Here is a 20403-nt window from a genome sequence, read left to right as displayed (position 1 = left end):
GATTTGTAGTAATAATCCTTAATAAAGACAGAGGTTACCCAACAGCAGAGAGCTGCTGAGAACATTAATAACAACCCTGAGTCTATGGACCAACTTCAAATAAGATCAAGAGTCAATAACACTTTAGTCAAAATTAAAATCAAAAACTGAGACACAAGTTAAGAGATTCCAAAGTTGAATCTCAAATGAGAACGCAGTGACTCAAGAGCGAACGCGCGGTCCTGTCAATGCCCGCGCTATAAATACCCGCCTTTCCCTGCTGTAGCAGCTGAGCCCATTCAAAAATCATGGCTATATGGCGGTCCCATGAGGGAAAGGTGTCACTGGAACACAACAGTGGAAGTAGTCAGTGGTTACCATGTAGCCTTCGCCGCGATACCCAGCAGTAAACATCTGTGCCATAACGAGCGCGAGCTCCAGAGGATGAGGCCTGGAAAGAATCCGAGCAGGCAATTAGACAACCTCAGGCCAGCTGCTCTCCATCCCTGCAGCAGCGGGGCCTTCTTCTCTTGGAGCTAATTACATAACAAAGACCGTCTTTAATCAGGTCTTGCCTGTCCCCTCCCCTAACCCCGCTCCCCAACAGCTTCCATCCTCCTCCTTTTCCGTCCTTTTTCGCCCCTGCTCATCTTGTTGTACGTTGTAGTTTCGTGCAATCTACAAGATAAGCAATAAAGGTATAAGACAGAAATAAACTCCCTGCCGATTCCATGTTCGTACAGTGCTGTCCGCATATACGGTTAGCCTCCTGACCTTTCGTGTTCATTACGACCCCGGCCGTAAAAGAATCTGGGATGGAAAGAATAAGAACGCTCATGGAGGAGTTGTGAAATGTGTTTCTTTGTGCTGTGACAAGATAAAATAATTTGCTGCTACCAGCCGTGTGTAAAGTATTTGACACCTTGAAGGCAAAATTAACATTTTTCAACTTATTTTATCTTCGAATCTAATGGCGTATTTAGCATCCCAGAGAAATGCAGCTCTTCTAAACGGATTAAAAAAAATGTTATTCTTTCAGCCTAATAGTTCATCGTTTCACATTTTATGAGAATTTCTTCTGGGCAAGATTTTGACCTGATGACATGTTTTAGGGTTTTGCCACAGAAAATTATGCATTCCTCCCGTTTGCAGTCTCAGGGAGTGTAGCTGTATAATGTAGTTGGATTTTTATGGGTCTCTCTGGGGTCTAATTAACCCCAAACATTTGGTAGCTTGAGCGTGTAGGATAATATACTGTATATATCTGATGACAAATTACTTTTTTGCTAATAAAAGTTATATGTTTGTTCACTTGGAGCTGAAAATCTTTTAAATATCTTTATGTTGTAAATGTAATGAGTTATCTTAATCAAATGTGCAATCTCCGTGTCAAAGAAAAGAGTAACCACTTTTAACACACCTACATATTGCATATTGGGATTTTCATAAGGTCAAGAATTGCTTGTGCAGAGCGAGTTCAGAGCTGATGAAGAAAGGAAACGTTGGCGGGGAAGTCCTGGCATTTATCTTTTAATAGCTGCACAATTTTCTGACGAGCTATTATAACGGTTATCTTTTGATTCATTCGTTCATTTTGCCACCGAAGCTTACCACGGTACAGACACAGATACTCTCATAAAACTTTACAGAAGCTTCCTGGAACTGCTTACTTGTCCTTAACATCGTGAACACATTGTGAAAATCTCCTCTTGTTATTAGATGCATTCAATTTGATAATAAGTCAGTTTAATTTAAAACTTAATGAGTCAAATTTCTTGATTCTTTTGTAGGAAAATTCTTCTACTTTAACACTCGTTCATTAAAATAAATATTGTGGTTTTTACAGCTCTGATAGTTAATTGTAACTTGCTTTGGATTTAAATATCTGAAAAAGATGAAACGAGAACCCGAGCAACCCAAGCATCTCCATCCTCAAATACTGCTAACTTGTTGTAATTATGACATTATAACATAATGACTGATACGGCAGATACGCGTCGTTGTGTTAAAGGTTTTAGTTTAAGCACATTTGGTTGGTAAAGACTTTTTATGGAGAGTTCTTATTTTTCACTCTTTGTACTTTTCCCCACAGAGATGACACTTCCCTGTACAGTTAATGATTTAAGTTGTGACGCTTCAGTATTTATGAATAAAAAATTAGGTTTCATGACAATTACAATAGTAGCTCTAGTAAGCTGTATAGGCAGAGGCAGCTCGCACTAACTTTAGATGGAAGCAGGCCTGTAGAGTAACAGAAACCACACATTGGAGAACACTGAAAAAAAGAGCACGTTGGATTTACTTAATTCAATAGCGGACACTGTTTTAAAAATGTTGCTTTAAGCAAAGGACAAGATTTGCTTATAGCAGAAGATTTGTGTTTTCACTTGGGGTCCGATTACATGTTTGATGGCATGGAGATCAAAATCTTGAAGCTATGAGGTATTATTTTTAAAGTACAATCTTTAAAACAGTGCAGAAAGTTTTGAACCATATATCCATATATGCATTCTGAATATTTTCACTACACTCAAAGCCACGGAAAAATGCTCCAAGGCCTCTTTCCCCCTTGAATCGTTATTAGGGATAAACCTTACAGGCCTGCTTCCATCTAATGCCATCAAAACATGTGAACTCAGGCTTTAATCAGAACCCAAGTGAAAGTTTCTTCAGATTTATACGCAGTCCCTGTGTAAATGTACTTCCTCTTTGCCACAACAAGTCTCTACACTGTATTTGAGGCCAGGCTATCCCACTGCCCTGTCCTGAAGAAGGCCATTGTCTCACCCAAAGCAGAAACATATTGTGCATATACATAGTTTAAAGTCCTGATGGCATCAGCGGGCCGTCTGCGTCCAACATTATTAAACAGACTCCATCCTGGTTCTGCCTCTCTTTGTCACTACGGGAGTCCGTATCCTCTCGTGCTGTCGAGGCACATCCATTCTAAGTTGTAGATGAAACATCCATCACAGTTAATGTTCTTAAAGAAACTCTGTGTTATCCTAATTATCACAAACACAGACTAGCACAATTTACTTGTTTAATCAAATCGTGTGCTTTGTTTAATTAGCTGGATATGTGCACAAAGAGGGAGGGAAAAGGGAGACTTTGTAGAGGAGCGAGAGACTGAGAGACAGAGGGAGAAAGAGTGAGAGAGGTGGCTATGCACGTACAAACATTCTTTGCCTGAGGACAAAAGGAATTAGAAAGAAAATTACTAAGCCATTGTACAATTTGCACTCAAAGCACAAAAATTAGAGACGTTTCACGACAACTCTTGCAAAGAACCAGGTACAACTGAATGTGCTCAACAGCTAGCAAACTACACACCAAATAGTTGACTTCATGACACAATTAGTGCACCGCACGCTTGTTTTGAAGTGCAGTTTTTGTCTTGCCTACGAGAACGATTCTGCAAATTATTTGTAAAAACAAACCCGGCTCCGCACGTTCGTTGATGTCGGTTCACTGGTTGATTGCGACACGAGAAAAAGGCCTGTCATTTGAAAATTTGTTATGTTTTTATTTTCTGTATAGTCCAGCTACTGTTGCTGTCAGAGGTTAATTGCAGCTCAATTTTTTTTCTATGTAATTCCCCGTGACTTTGCAGGCTTAGCCCCTTTTGTTTGACAAATTAACAAATTAGGAAAAAAGAGAGATCATGGACATTTAGAGACAATCTTCTGGAAAAGGTCTCGATTTGAATTAGTCCGTCAGTACCAGTATCATTACTATAATTAGGGCTGCTCGATTATGGCAAAAATGATAATCACGATTATTTTCACTGAAATTGAGATCACGATTATTTGACGATATTTATTTAACCCTTTAAGACCTACTATAGAACCAAGTCCACCAGAGCTTATATTATTTTTATTTATTTTTTTTACATGCTGTAGTGCCATTTGTGGGAGCATTTCAAGTTGCTATACATCAATACAACTGTTATAGCCCATATTTTAATAATATGTATGCATTAAGTGCATAGTAATTACATAAATTGCAAAAAAGTGCAATAAACTACAAAAAAAATTGAAAATTGCTTTTGTTTTGTTTACATATATTTCTACTTGGAGAAATTTAAGAGGTTTATCCCTCAAAACTTTAAATACAATAAAGTTGCAAAAAATAGTTTCCCACCACAGGAAATTTATTTTGAGTGTCTTCATAGTTTTATTTTGGAGATACAGCAATTTTTATATACTGCAGGAAAAACAAAAAACAATCCTATGATGCACATTTGCAAAGAAAACAGCAGGTGCATCATTTCACTGTGGGAAGTGTTACGAACAGCTGATAGGAACGGCAAAGCGTGTTTCTGGAATATTATGTTTTTGTTCCTGCAAGCGCTTTTTATGCAGTTTTTGCAAAGCTATATGTGGAAGGAAACCGTGACCGAGGACAAGCTGATGGCATCAGATGTAAGTACAACTCCTCCGGTTTCATATGCAAAACAAATTATTGCGCTAGCTTACACGGTTCAGGTTCTACAGGGATTTAAAAATAGTTACGCAAAACGGAGCGTGCTGCTCTGACCGGCTTTAAAGGGTTAACAATGACTTTTAAAAAATAATATAAAATAGTGTGCAACACCACTGAAGTTTTTTTTTTTTTTTAACTCTTTTCAACCAACGGCAGTCACTCTCCAAATAACTTCTGCTTAGCTTTCCGAGCTTCCCTCGGGTCCTCTTAATCAGCGGTCTCCAACCTTTTTTGCGCCACGGACGGTTTATGCCCGACAATATTTTCACGGACCGGCCTTTAAGGTGTCGCGGATAAATGAGGGAGGGGCTAATAATCGGCTCAGTCATTTTTAATGACTGAGCCCTAACTATAATTACTTTGTCCTCTCAGAATCCGATATTTAACACCGTGACCTTTGCTGATACAGCCGGTCCTCATTTACATAGATTAGAACAAAGCGCAAACTCAAAACTTTTGTAAAACACCATAAGCCTTCCTTCATAACCCAACAAAGCTGCACAGAATTTCAATAAAAGAATTATAAATATCTATATGTTTTTGAGAACAGGTTTGAACCTGTACTCTATTTCAATATTGCTCTCTTTGAAACCTTACTGGATGCCAAGAATACATGAAGTGATACAAATCCAGCCTCAGACGGATTTTAACCTCAAAAGAAATGAAGAAAAAAACAATGGATCAAAGTGATAAGGTTTGCGAGCGCCTGGGGTCTGTCCTTTACTCAAGTGGAATATTGTGTTCGTTCCCCGAGACACAAGTGCACATACGATCCACTCTGTATCCTGTACTGCACTTATCCTGCCCTGAATCCAACCTGCCTCAGTGTCAAATGAGACCAATTACGTCTTCCACCAGTCAATCGTTCCCAGCAACTGAACCAACATCAAACTCATTGATTGAGAACAAAGCTTGACGAAAGGTGATCAGCTCCTCACAACTGCTCTCAGCCACATTGATTTCTTTTTTTGTTTTTGGCTCTGCACTCTAAGCAGATAAATAGATATCGGTAGGTAAAGGACAGAGAACACTTAACTGTGGTGTCACATGTTTTGGTTGCTTTTTTTTTAAAAAATTGTGTATTTTTTCCAGAAAAGCTACTGTGGGCAGACAATGACAGGGACATGTATGGAGACAATCAAACTTTGCTTGTGCTTTCTTCTTCCACAGATGTTGACATTGGTGCAGACAGAGTAGCCCCACACTGTGTGTACTAGCATAAATATACTACAGTATTTTAAAAATCCATCAGACAATCAAATCAGTGATGATGTTTTGTCAAAAAGTGACAACAGCTGATAATTAACATATTTAAATAAACTGTTAAAGTACTTAACCCTGCATTGCCCATATGAAAAAGAAATAGTAAAAACATATATGATTCACTCATGAAAGTGGCCACTTTCTCATTACTTTCAGATATTGTTTTAGTAAGTATCCAAAACATGCAAGTTTCATTATATAATTTTTCAAGGGATCGTATATCTGTTTTCACTCTTATATGCTTTTCATGCAAGTTTCACACAAGACAGATACAAACTTTATAAGATGTATATATATCTTTTCCATATGGGTGGTACTGGCAATTTTAGCCAGTGGAAAAAAATAATTATGACTGTACAGTCTACTGTAGCCAGCTTTAATAGATCCATGTTGTGGTTGCAATAAACCTGCTGTACAGCACTGCTGAGTTCACAATCAGACTTATTTAAGATTTTGGGAAGTGTAATTACATCAAATAACACAACTTTAATCTCTTTTTCTGCACAGAGATGTATGTGAGAGCACAAATTCTGTCGGCTCTGTATTTATATAAAGTTTGTGTGAAGTCTAATTTTGCACCAGTGTGAAGATAGCTAAGGTGACTGCACTGTGATTTCCAAGCTGCTGAGTGGTTCGCCAAAAAACCTAATGGAACATTTCCTATCTCCTGTTTTGTGCTAGATGTAGGAAAGAGCACCTTGGGCCAGCGTTCTGACCTTATTCTACATTTTTCCAGAGTTTGGCTGCGAGAACAGTTTAAATGCACAGCAACATAAGCAGAGTGGTAAACTCTAATGTGTAGAGTGGGAGTAAAAAGCAAGAACCCAGAAGTTTTCTCTTAGAGTTGAGATAAGCTTAAGAAGAGAAAAAGGATGGGAGAGTTTGAACGGATGCGGGGAAGGGATATGTGAAAAAATGTTTCATATATCATTCTCTAAGCTTAATAAGTTTCAAAGATACATGAGCAACATTGTTTTGTCATCCTCACCAAGCTACTCTATGTGTTTTTGTTTTGTTGCTGGAGATTAATCCTATTTCTGATTGGTAAGTAGATTACAGCTACCGTAGGCTCACACAGCGCTCCCTAAGCTGCTTACTTAGAGGATTCAGCAAGTCATCAGTTGCCATGATAACTGCTCTGGTAGCAAATAGTGAAAGGGTTAACAGTGGGATTATTATGTGCATACAAACACAATAAGTAGGCTACAAAGCAGGAACTATTACATATTATTCATGTGCATTAGAATTCCATATAGCCAATAACATTTCATTGCATTATGTAATGGTTGCATGATTCATTTTCTCTGCCTCCTGGATGGCAGCTGATTATATTAAATACATCTATTGTTACATTCCTATACTTTCAACCTCTGCTTTAACAAATGTCTCGCTCCATTGTGCTTTCACCTCTCTCAAAGGTTATATTTAATAATGCACTCTGAGAATTGTCAACCTTGTCACTCAAAACAATTGCAGAGCCTTTCTGCTAGCGGAGTATATATATTTCTTCCTCCTTTGCGTCTGTATGGATCGGGGAAACAAATCTGCCGTCCTTGTTGGTGCTCAAGGACACACAATACAGTGTGGCCAGTATTATCAAATTGTTACAAAGACAAACCTTGAGAGCCGCAGGCTACAACTGACTTGGAAAGTGTTTTGAATTTTTTATGAAGCATACCTGATAGAGAACGATGGACCCCGTGATAATGTCACCGTCGCAGACAGATGTAGGGTATTTCATTTTCTGCAGTAAAAGAAGACGGAGAACTTTATATTAGTTGTCAGAATGGATTGTTTAAGAACAATGGTGGGAATTTTCTCCTAAAATTAACCTGCTTAAATAGAGAATTTTGTCAGGTCATCAAGTGATTATTGGTCATGAGCCAGTTGCATCAACTGTCACCCCAAATGATTTTTTTGGTGCTATTTTTTGTTTTAGTGTTCAGTAAAAGCAAAACTTGGTACATGTTTTTGCCCTTTGGAGTATTAAAGCACAATCCCCGATGTGAATTCTGAACCGCGTCCTTCAAAAAGGAAACATTTAAAAGCCACCATTTAATATTCAAAATATTCATCAAAGTTAGATGCTGAGTGCATTATCAATTTAAAGGGGCACTCAGACAAGTTCACACATGCATTTCAGTTTACTTGTCAGGAGACGTAGCACACAGATTGTGAAAACAGATGTACCTTTTGAAAGAGGCTTTTTTTCTTGCATTATTGAAAATGTTGCATTCTGTGTTTTTGGTGCTTGACTGACTCTGAGGAATAAAAGTCAGACTATCTTTGTCCTTGCAGTCTCAGTGTTGAAAAGACTTAAGTTTAACACAGCAAAACAGTGGTATAAACTGTATTTATCTGTATTGTGTGTTGTAGACAAAGTAGCGTAAATGTGCGACGAGGATTTCTATAAAAACTTGCAAACCTGCAATTTACAGACACGGACTCAAACAGCTGGAATCACTTCCCAGGTGCCAGGAATCAGATCCCGGATCCCACAGAGCCCATATTTCTTTGGAGGTGGAAGACTGAAAGATTCGCAGATATCACATCATACAGATGTGAACAATAAAGTGAACATCTGTAAGCGATATCCTCTCAAACTACATTTCATCTCTGCAAAGAGACACGATTCTTTCAGACCAAACAAAACCTGCTGAACTTCCTGCCCCCCCCCCCTTTTTTTTTATGCACCATGGACCATTATCTTTTTAAATGCACTTTCAATTGAGCTTGGGAGCTGTAAAACTGGAGTCTGACTGAGTAAATATTCTGCAACTGGTCATAGAGACAGCAGTAAAGTTTTCCTTAACGGCCCATGTGTAGCGATGCCGTGGATGCATCTTTTGTTCATGGCAAACTGAAAGTGTGCTGACCACACGATAGCAAGTGAACCAGATGATACAATTAGACAAAACTGCCTGTAATAACAGGAAATAAAACGTTGGCCTAACAAGTGTGAGATAAATGTGACGCACTAATCCTCTGTCTAAGCCAACGTTAAATCCCGTGTTATAAAAGGTATAATCCCCTAAAATTGTACTAAGCATTCTTTTCTAAAAAATTACACCTCATTAGTCTACACATTCGTTTTGTGACAACAACAATGAGGAGAAGAATGAGAGAAAGACAGGAAGACTGCAAAGATAAAACAAATATAATACATACAATACATTTGTCTGTTGAGTATTCGTTGCTAGAGTATTAGATTTCTTCTTCTTGCTCTGTCTAGAAAGTTTTGTGCCTATTTTGGTTTAATTCCACATAAAGGCTGACAAGAGTCTCCAACCGGTTTTTACACTCCACTGTGTTTTTGTTCGTGTTAAAAAGTGTAATATCCAAACAGCTTGTCACAAAAATAAAGGATTCAAATGAACTAATTTCCGTACCCACGGCTCAATAGTTATAATTTCTTTTTAAAATAAGTCTTCCTTAAGTTTCCGAATAGTTTTTTGTTCTTTTTTGTTATTTAAAAACACAACACTTCTATTAGTGATCTCTGATGGTGTGATGTTCACAAATCATACATTCACCTACATGTTTTTAATTTCTTATGCTTGCTTGCTGCTAGGATGTGTCACCTCTCTGGTCAACTGGCCACTGAGGCATCATATGACATCACAGGACTGTCTGGAAAACCTAAGAGTGAACATATCAGCGCTACAATGAAGTACGAGTCTAAGAGCGAAAGCTGAAGGCCTACACAGAGTAGAAAAGCACAATATAAGAACCAGTCCATTTACCATTTAACATGCAGTGATCCAGGAGCTGATTCTTCTTCTGGCTACATAATATTTTGTATACATTCATTAATTAGTCCACAATTATTATATTTAATTTGGGGATTTTGCAGACTCAATGCTGCTCTCCTAGTCAAAGAAATAAAGCAACATACAACTACAGCATAACTTCCATTCTTCTTGTTAAAATGTGGCACTTACCTCACTTGCAAGGCAACTTTACCACCAAAACTCGACCCAGCACATACGTTTCATGGAAGTAACCCTATGCTCACAACCGGTGGCGGTACGAGCCTGTAGCCCCAGGCTACCAAAGTCTGATAAACCCCCGTCTTTCTCCTCATCCTTCCTCTAGAGCCAGAAAAGGAGTAACAACTTTTTCACATCCCTCAAGCCCACAAATCTGATTTGCAACAAATAGTACACTAACAGCGACTTTTAAGACAGGGCCATGACCTGATTGGTTACTCTATTCAAAATCTGTCCAAACATGATTTATGCATTATTGTAAAGACGGTATTGTATTTGCTACTGCCACTGCTGCTTCTTCTTTTTTTAATATTAGAGATTTCGTCCTTTGCTTCTTTATTGAAATGCATTCTGATGACTAGCTCGCTTACATAAGCCACCTTTTCTATTCAGGACAGAAATAAGTGATTGGCTGGCTTTCAGGATTATTGGAAACAACATGCTGCACAATGCAGTCACTGCTGGCCAGACAGTTAAACGAATTAAAGTGAATGCATTTGAAAAAGCATCTTTGAACTAATATTTAACTCTGAATGACTCACATAACCAACATCTCTAATTTAAATCTTAAAAACCTGATTAAATTGTTCTATCTTTCCAGCGGGTGCTATTTCAAACACTACCTGGACAGAATTTGTTTTTTTTTTATTGGAAGGAGTATATTGATACTAGAGATGGCACGATACCACTTTTTTATGTCCGATACCGATATCATAAATTTGGATATCTGCCGATACCGATATGAATCCGATATAGTGTTTTTTAATCAACAAAACTGTTTTTTTAAATATCTTGCTGCATTTTGTATAAGTTCATACTCAAGTGTAAAACAACAACTACACTAAAGCTATTCTGTTATACCTGTATGCAAAAAAAAAATATTTCATAGTTCAGCAATACTGATCAATCTAATAAACTTAAACCTACACCATCCTCCCTATTCTGGTATTTTATTTTATTTAGTACTTAGCGTAAATATTAAGCAACCTAACTAATAGGGTTCCAACTCCCAGCAACAAAAAAAGAAATAAATAAAAAATAGGGAACCACCCCTCACGCGCCACCTCATGATGCTTAATCGACGTAATCAACCTTAATTTGATGCAGTGTGAAAAAAAATGCACAGAAATCAATTATTTTTCAAGAAATATTAAATAGATTCAACATCTTTCTTCAACAAAATTGCAGACTGCACAGATGGTACCTTCCCAAAGGAAAAAGTACTATAGCTTACTAGGGTATATTAGACTTAACAGTTACTATATACAGTAATGGACTTCTATACATTTTACATCAGATTAAAACTTTGGGTGTAAGATTCAGATAATTATTTAATAACAGCCAGACATTTTAAATGAGAATAAGAAAGAAAAGTATGTCTTTGTGCCCCCTTTTCCCTGTTAATGCCCTATCGGCCCCCCTGGCTAAACTTTGCTAGATCCGCCCCTGCACAGTTACCAGCCGTCAGCTACGTAGAAAAAGATCCTCGAGTAGAAAGTAATGTTAAATAAATTCTAACAACAGCTGATCAAGCTTAAACGTGCTGCTGTTGTTCAGCCGCTGGTTTCCTCTTTCTGGTGCAAAGTGGGCCAAAAACAAACAAGAGAGATGGACTCGCGACAGAAAAGCCGATCAGCTGATCATTAGCAGTTTCACGATTGAAGTAGCAGCAAGAAGAGGCAGTCGCTCCATATATCACTTGTTAAGCTTAACGCAGGAATGCTTTACATTCAGAGATGGACTTACACACTTGCTTTACTTCTCTCGGGATAACTTTGTCGGAGATGAAATGCCAGGTTGCTAGCGAAGCTCCACATGCTATCCAGACCACCGACAGGTCCCGCATGCCACAGCCGCTCTATCACGTGATGCATACTGCTCCACGTGCTAACGTTTTGAGGTGAGTTACGGCGTGTTGCAAGTTTTGTGAGGTGCTTTCGTGATATTTAATGGATCGGATTACATTTTTTATTTTTCTCCGATATCCGATCCAGTAATTTAGGTCAGTATCGGACCGATACCGATACGTAATATCGGATCGGTCCATCTCTAATTAATACCAAATGCAGTTGTGATATGTTTGACTACGGGCCTGTCTGCAAGGGAGGATTTTTAGAAAGGCAATCACTTCAAGAAAAAAATTTTTTTTTCTAAGCTTCTGCATTATGTTTTTAATTCAACTGTTGAAGAAAATAAAGATGTAGTAATTCTCTGCTTTGGAACATAGAAACAATTTTAGCTCCACCATCAAGGAGCAGCGAGGCTTCTGGAAACAAAGGTGTAGCTCATCAATATTGCATTCTCACATGTGTGATAAATCTAATACATTAATTTATATAAGGTAATTTATATAAAGTCCTGTAGCATCACATAAAGAGCAGCAGTGAATTTTTTAAAACTGCATTCTTGATATAGATTCTTATGTGTATTAATTTATGAAGACAATAAAGGAAGCTAATAAACAGCCTGTAAATGTATATCAAATAACAGAGATCCAGTATATTTAAAAGAAACGCTAAATGATGATTAAAATCTGAAAATAAATAATTGCCTGGGCGAAACGTTTCATTCATCCAAAGATGTTTACGCTGCAGGGACATTTGTGCTGTTCGGTTTGACATGTGATCCAGCTGTGCAGCACATTATGTGTACCTGACGTAATTCGAGACTGATACAGCGGAGCTGTAGCTTCTCTTTTCGGCAGTTACGCGTCCCTTTCTTACATCTCTTTCTCTCTCTGTCTCTGTGATCCTGGCTGGGAGGAGCTAAGATGTGAAGAGAAGATGCGAGTGCATCAAGCAGGAATAAAAAGCCTCCATAGTTTTGACACATATATTTTTAATGATTGGAAATGAAAAACTTGGCCTTGCAAGTGGACATCATCTCTGTAAAAATGCAGAGTGTCTTTTCAGAGTTGTATAATGCCCCTTTTTGTAGATAAGGAATTACATATATCAGAAGCAGAAGAGATAAATGAATTTGGGTGATAGGAACAATTTATCTTCAATGCTTCACTGCACTTATTTACCAAATCTTTGCTTTTACAAAGGGATGCAACACTGGCTTTGACCAAAAAGGACACGTCATGTGGCTTCTGTGGCAACTGTGGTCATCAGTCATCTGGGTTGGATTTAAATACTCCTGAGAGACCCATACATCTAAAATGTTTCAGGGAAGAGCTCTACTGTGGCCAGTCCCGAATGCTATTTACATACAGCAAAGGGAATGGTCTCATGGACTAATTAATGTTTTGGGTTAAAAGACAAATTCTGATTTGAATGACAACTCACAATAAAAAAAATCCTGTAATGAGAGGACTAGTTATTAAAACAGTAATAGAAACCATTCTGTCATCCCGATCTATTCATTCAGATTAAACAGAAACAAAACTAAAAGTATTTAAGCAATACTTTATTTATGTACAAAAGATTTAGTTCCAGTTCCTAAAATTATTCCTGTGACATTTAATATTTTCGGTTGGGCTATTCATAAATTAACATTTTGGAATAAACTGGCTTCTTTTTTAAAAATCTTTTTCATTTATTCATTTTTTTTTTTTTACATTTTACTCGTACATTTTTGCCAGTGTGCTTTAGCAGAATTGTGTTGGTGCCGTTTCAGATTGGACTGATGGTAGCGAGCCAAAATAATCAAGTAACCTCTCCGCTTTCACACTTTAATCAAAATATTTCCAAATCCTGCTGCACATGCAGACGTGTGACAAATCAATGGGAAAACTTACATGGAATGTCTTAAAAAGGTGTTGGGCCAACATGTGATCCCAGAACAGCTTTAGTATGCTTGGCACTCATTCTGAAAGTGTCTGAAGCTCAGCTGGATGACTAGAACATCATTCTACTAAATCAAATTTCCTCATTTAGTGTTTTGTTGACAGTCCAAAATGTCACATAGGTGTTCAGCTGGGTTGAGAGCTCAACTGTAGATGCCTTAGATTATCCACATATAATTAAATGGCATTTTTATTTTACCTAAATGTGCAATGCAATTATATTTACCCACGCATACTCAGTAGTAGATAAAAGGGTAATATTACAGGTTTGTACAGGAAAGAAGAAATAATGATACTTTAAGTACTTTTCAGCAGCGATAAAGTATAAACAACGGTAATTTGTGGAATTTCTTTATTCACGTTAATTCACGTTTTGAACTTTTATCAGAGTCATTTTGAAATGTCTGATTGACGCTTGAACAGTGTTTTGTAAAGAAAAAAAAATCAAGTTATATGTGACTCCAGAGATCACATGGGCCTGTGCCCTGTAGTGTTTTGTTGGTGTTTACGTTTTCTTCTTAGTGGGAAGTGGTGAATAGTCCTTCCATCCATCTTCTTCCGCTTACCCTGGGCCGGGTCACGGGGGCAGCAGCCTAAGCAGAGAAGCCCAGACCTCCCTCTTCCTAGCCACCTCTAGCTTATCCGGGGAAACACCAAGGCGTTCCCAGGCCAGCTGAGAGATATAATCTCTCCAGCGTGTCCTGGGTCTGCCCCGGGGCCTCCTCCTAGTGGGACATGCCCGGAACACCTCACCCAGGAGGCGCCCAGGAGGCATCCTTAGCTGGCTCCTTTCGATGTGGAGCAGCAGCGGCTGTACTCTGAGCCCCTCCCGGATGGCTGAACTTCTCACCCTCTCTCTAAGGGAGAGGCCAGCCACCCTTCGGAGGAAGCTCATTTCTGCCTCTTGTATCCGCGATCTCGTTCTTTCGGTCACTACCTACAGCTCGTGGCCATAGGTGAGGGTAGGGATGTAGTGAGAGGTTCACTTTTACACTCAGCTCTCTCTTCACCACGGCGGACCGGCGGAGCATCCGCATCACTGCGGCTGCAGCATCAATCCGACTGTCGATCTCCAGCTCCCTTCTCCCATCACTCGCAAACAAGACCCCGAGATACTTGAACTCCTCCACTTGGGGCAGGAACTCATCCCCGACCTGAATGGGCACTCCACCCTTTTCCGGCTGAGAACCATGGCCTCAGATTTGGAGGTGCTGATCCTCATTCCCGCTGCTTCACACTTGGCTGCGAACGTTCCAGTGCGAGCTGGAGGCCATCACCCGATGAAGCCAACAGAACCACATCATCCGTGAAAAGCAGAGATGAGATTCTGAGGCCACCGAAGTGAAAGCCCTCCGCCACTTGGCTGCACCTAGAAATCCTGTCCATAAAAATTATGAACAGAGTCGGTGACAAAGGGCAGCCCTGGCGGAGCCCATCACCCACCGGGAACGAGTCCGACTTATTGCCGGCAATGCGAACCAAGCTCTTACAACTGTTGTATAGGGATCGAATGGCCTGTAGCAATGGACCAGACCACCAGTGTGTGAATGTGAGAGTGAATGAATAGTGGAATTGTAAAACGCTTTGAGGGTCTCAAAAAGCGCAATGTAAATGCAATCTATTAATTAGTGTCTGTTTTCCTGTATAATAACTGAAGTTATGCACTTCTTAAAATTATTTATGCACTACTTAAAGCTATATATGTCACGGGTTGCCGGGGCAAGCTCCTGGGTCCTAAACAAAACAAAACGAAGCAAAACAAAACAGGAGCACTAAGAGTTCAAAACAAAACATCCATAAAAAACACACAGGGCTCGTGAACAGGTCCAAAACAGGAAGTCCATCAGATCACAGGAGCTCAGGAGGTGATCGACACATAGTTCAGGAGGCCGACCCGGAGGCCAGCAGCACAGAGGTCCAAAACAAAACAGCTCAGGGGACCGGCCCGGAGGCCGACAGCACAGGAGTCCGAACAGTTCAGGGGGCCGGCCGTGCAGAGGGCAGCGGCGAAGGAGGTGACTGAGCTGGTCTGGAGGCCGACCGTGCGGAAGGCAACGGCAGCGACTCAGGCAAAGGGGGCCTGGAGGCCAGCTGGGTGGAAGGCAGCGGCAGCGATGACGACAGAACTGGTCCGGAGGCCAACTGTGCGGAAGGCACGGAGGCTGGACCACGCGAGGCAGAGGCAGAAGAAGAGGCTGGACCAGGCGAGGATGATGAGGCTGCTGCAGACGAGGATGAAGACTCTGAGGCTGGACCAGGCAAGAATGGCTCTGCAGGCAACGGCGTGGAAGCTGGAGACGGTGGCGCCACAGGTGATGGCGTAGAAGCCGGAGACGGTGGCGCTGCAGGCTGGACGGATCCCTCAGACCCTCCAGCGAAGACACAAGACGAAAGCCGGACGGGCCCCTTGGACCCTCCAGCAGAGGCTATCACAAAGCCAGCAGGCACGGAGTCCTTTGGCAGACACGAAGGCAATGGGCGCTGTGCTGAGCACTGGCTCCTCCCAGACAGCGCTGGCGCGGTGTAGTTTTCTGGGAGCTGCTTAACCTTCAGGGGTCCAGAGTCAGCTCAGGGCTGATACCCTGCCTCTGGGGAGGCCCTGAAGGAAGTTACAGTTCATGAGATACACCAAAGGTTATCATGTGATTCTCTCCCTGCATTGAATGAATGTGTGAGGCCGGTGACACTGAAGCCTGAGCTACGGGTAGCAGCGAGGCTGGAGACTGAGCTACGGGTAGCAGCAAGGCTGGAGACTGAGCTACGGGTAGCAGCGAGGGTGGAGACTGAGCTACGGGTAGCGGTGACACTGGGGCCTGAGCTACGGGTAGCAGCGAGGCTGGAGACTGAGCTACGGGTAGCAGCGAGGGTGGAGACTGAGCTACGGGTAGCAGCAAGGCTGGAGACTGAGCTACGGGTAGCAGCGAGGGTGGAGACTGAGCTACGGGTAGCAGCGAGGGTGGAGACTGGGCTACGGGTAGCAGCGAGGGTGGAGACTGAGCTACGGGTAGCAGCAAGGCTGGAGACTGAGCTACGGGTAGCAGCGAGGGTGGAGACTGAGCTACGGGTAGCGGTGACACTGGGGCCTGAGCTACGGGTAGCAGCGAGGCTGGAGACTGAGCTACGGGTAGCAGCGAGGGTGGAGACTGAGCTACGGGTAGCAGCGAGGGTGGAGACTGAGCTACGGGTAGCAGCGAGGCTGGAGACTGAGCTACAGGTAGCAGCGAGGCTGGAGACTGAGCTACGGGTAGCAGCGAGGCTGGAGAATGAGCTACGGGTAGCAGCGAGGCTGGAGACTGAGCTACAGGTAGCGACACTGGAGACTGAACTATAGGAGACAGTGGAGGCACAGGAGACTGAGCTAAGGGCGAGTGAGCAGCTGACACTGAAAACTGAGCGGAAGGTGGCTGCCGGGCAGCTAAACGAGCTTGAGGCTGGGCAGCTAGCTGAGCCGAAGGCTGCTGAGCAGGTGAATAGCCGTTCACTTTAGTAGCTGCCACACAAAACACATCCCCAGAATAAACAGTTCCACAGTCCAAAACAGGAAAAGAGTCCTCAAGTCAAGTCAAGTTGGCTTTATTATTATTGTCACTTCAACCATATACAGTTAGTACACAGTGAAGCGAAACAACGTTCCTCCAGGACCAAGGTGCTACATGCAAAATAAATTTACAACATAAATTAACAGAAAACACTAAACTAGCTTTTTTTTTTTTTTTTTTTTTTTTTTTGGCCTGTCCCGTTTGGCTCTTTTGCCATCAGAATTGTTGTCTAAAGGCAAAGAAAGATGCCCAACGGATTTACTTTACCAAACTGACCATCCCAGCCTTGCCATAATGGTCCATTTGATTCACCTTTTATTGTTTATTTTATTTTCACTTACTGAATACGGGACAGACTTGACTGGGGGAAATAAGGGGAGAAAGAAAGAGGGAAAGAGAAACAGCTGAGAAGAGGGACGGGGGAGAAGGGCAAAAGACAAAAACCAACAGAACGGGCAGAGAAAAAAAAATGCATATATCAATCACCTGGATCACCTGCTGAGAAAGAAAAAAGAAAGCAAGCAGAAGAGAACAAGAGTAATAGAATAAACAACATCACAATGATATATGGGAATATGACAGTAAATACTAAATATTAAACATTATTGTGCAGCACATAAGATCAACAGAACACAGTGTGCTTTGAGGTAGGAGCCAAAAAGGGTGTAGTTTGTGGGTGTGATCACCCGTGTGTACACCTGTGAGCATGGACGCGCTTGTTTTTTGTTTTTTTAAAAGGTTCCTTCATGTAATAATCTGCTAGAGGGTGTGGGGGGGCCACAGCCCCGTCCTCCAGGGCGTGAAGCAGGTGTGGAGGAGATCAAAACTCCAGACATCCAGAGGCCCCCAGAACACAAGAGACCAAGGAAGACCAACAGAGGGGCAGCCGCGCCACTGTCCCGGAAAGAGCTGAGGAGAGTCCCAGATGAGGGTTCACTCAGCAGCCGCGGAGCAGAAGCCAGGGGGAGTTGCAGTGACGCGCCCGTGAGCTCCGCCGGCAGCCAGCTGCGCCTGAGTGACCGAGCCCCAGGCCGAGAGGCCGGGGGCACCCCACCTCCGAAGTGGCCCGAGCGAGCCCCAGGCTCCAGGCCCCGATAAGCGGCCGCCAAGGAGTGAGCCGGTGTGTACCTGGACGCCCATCCCCGGACACAAAGAACCACCAACGCACCGATGTCTGAGGGGGTCCGCCACTGGCAGGGGAAGTGGTGGTAGGGGGAGATAGGCCTCCAAACCTTGGAGGGCCTGAGATGTCCCCAGAGAGGTGGCGCCTGACACCCAACCTGACATATAGACACAGACATACAGGCACACACAGATACAAACATCCATTCCCACCCTCATGCTCTCATATGCACTTACTCCACACTCAACCAACGTGGAGACAGACATAAAGAGACGTTGTACACACGATCACACTCCCCAAGCGTACTCTACAAACCGGGTCTAGGTGCCCCCGCCCCTGGAGGGGGGAACTGCACCCAGACCCAGGTGGTGTTTCCCTTTTCCCTGCGGTGGGGGGAGGCAGACCGCCCCGACTCCGCAGCAGCAGGAAGGCTCCACACTCCAGACCGCAGTCGGACGGCCAACTCCTCCTCCTAGTCCTAGCCCCCCTGCTCCAGCAGGTCGCAGAGAACGGGGGTGAGAGAAGACTCCAAACCTCCCTCCACCCGCTCATTGTAATGTTGATGCATGTGTGTTCTAAGGTGCATTTAAAACCCAGGAGGGCTTGGAGCTACCTGCCAGAGAGCAGCAGGTAAGCGCATGGTCCCTCCTGCTAGCCCTCAATGTCTACGTGTATTTAAAATTGAGAGGTGGGCAACGATGCCAGGGGTGGGGTGTACACCCTGATGGTACTTTGGACTCCGTGTATCGTGCCCACCCCCAAGATCCTATATGTATGTGTAATGAGAGTGTGAGTAATGTGAATGTCTAAGTTGTGGGATAAAATTGAGGCAGAGGCAGCCAGAAGGGGACAGAGGGGGGGGGGGGGGGGTAGCCTCCTCTGCACCCTGGTGACATACCCCTACTCCAAGGCCCTGCATGTGTGGGTGGTTGTGGTGGAGCGGGAAGAGGGAGGCAGCTGGAGATGGGGAGGGAAGGAAGGGAGGGGCAAGTGACCCCTCCCTGGGGCCAGCTCCCCCGCTGACCCCAGTAGGCACCCCCATACTCCGCGACCCGCCAGGGAAAGGGGGCCCAGGCCCATCCAGACCGGGGCCCAGTGCAGCAGCGCCGCCCGGCCCCACAGAGCCCGGGACAGTCCACCCAACCCCACCACAGAGAAAACTGCACCCACCCCACCATCCACTCATCTTCCAGACTACATAAGACAATAAACACCCAGGCTGAGATCTTCCTCCACCTCTCCTGTATCTCCCCCTCCTGCAGAGGGAGCTCCTGAGGAGAGGAAAGCTCCTGCAAGATGTGACAATCTCCCCCACCAGTTGAAGAGCCCCCCAGGTGGCTCGACGCACCGGCGGCACCCTGCTCCAGGGCTGGGCCCCCATGCACCCACCCGCCCACAACCCCGGCAACACACCAACCAGGACCCAAGCCCCCGAGGCCCGGTCCGGGTCCCAGCCCAGAGACGGAGCGCCCCCAGAACCTCACGCCCATCCCGGACCCACCCAGGGGCAGCCAGGCTACCAGGTCAGTAACCCACGTCCGTCAGCACAGACCCTCCCCTAGCCCTGCTGCACGCAGCCGCGAGGAAACAGTCACCGGAGAGCCAACAGAGCCCCTAACCGGACATGACCGCTACCCCGGGTTGAGCCCCCCAAGGAAGATGCCTCCGGGGAACCCCCCGACGCCCTAAGCCTGTCCCTACCCCCACACCAATCACAACAGTGAAGGCGGGACCAAACTATGACCCCCCACCCCCACTAGGTGATGGAGCTGATCAAAGGAGCCCAGAGCAATTGATCTGATGTGGTGGCAGAGGCTGTATCAAGACTAATGTAATCTAATAGATAATTTCTATATTGGTTAGAATTAAGATTATTTTTATTTTTCCAGTTCATGAGGACTGTTTTCTTGGCTATGCATAGGGCAGTGAAAACCATATGGGCTATATTCTTTTCTGAAGTGACATTATCTAAGCTGCCCAACAAACACACTAAGGGGGAAGTTGGAATGTTACATTTCAGACACTTCGATAAGTCTTCACATATCTCGCGCCAAAACTTCTGAACTGGTGGACAGAACCAAAGAGCGTGGATATAATTGTCCGGTGAATTGGTTTGGCAGTGTGAGCAGTTGTTGGTAGACGTAAAGCCCATCTTGAACATCCGATGACCTGTATAGTGCACTCTATGTAATATTTTGTATTGAATTAATTGAAGACTGGGATTTCTAATTAGAT

General features: G+C 43.2%; 1 long non-coding RNA gene across 1 annotated transcript; it reads right to left on the bottom strand.

Moving 5' to 3' along the window:
• Positions 1-7420: 7420 nt before the first annotated feature.
• LOC309690062 lies at positions 7421-12374 on the bottom strand. Its single transcript, XR_014271599.1, has 3 exons — positions 11463-12374; positions 9265-9366; positions 7421-7471 (listed from the first exon to the last, which is right to left on the bottom strand). It is a non-coding gene; the product is annotated as an uncharacterized lncRNA (long non-coding RNA).
• Between the last annotated feature and the right edge of the window lie 8029 nt (positions 12375-20403).

Source organism: Aulonocara stuartgranti (genome assembly GCF_965226115.1).
Source record: "Aulonocara stuartgranti genome assembly, chromosome: 15".
NCBI classification, from domain to species: Eukaryota; Metazoa; Chordata; class Actinopteri; order Cichliformes; family Cichlidae; genus Aulonocara; species Aulonocara stuartgranti.
This window is presented reverse-complemented; position numbering and strand designations above follow the sequence as displayed.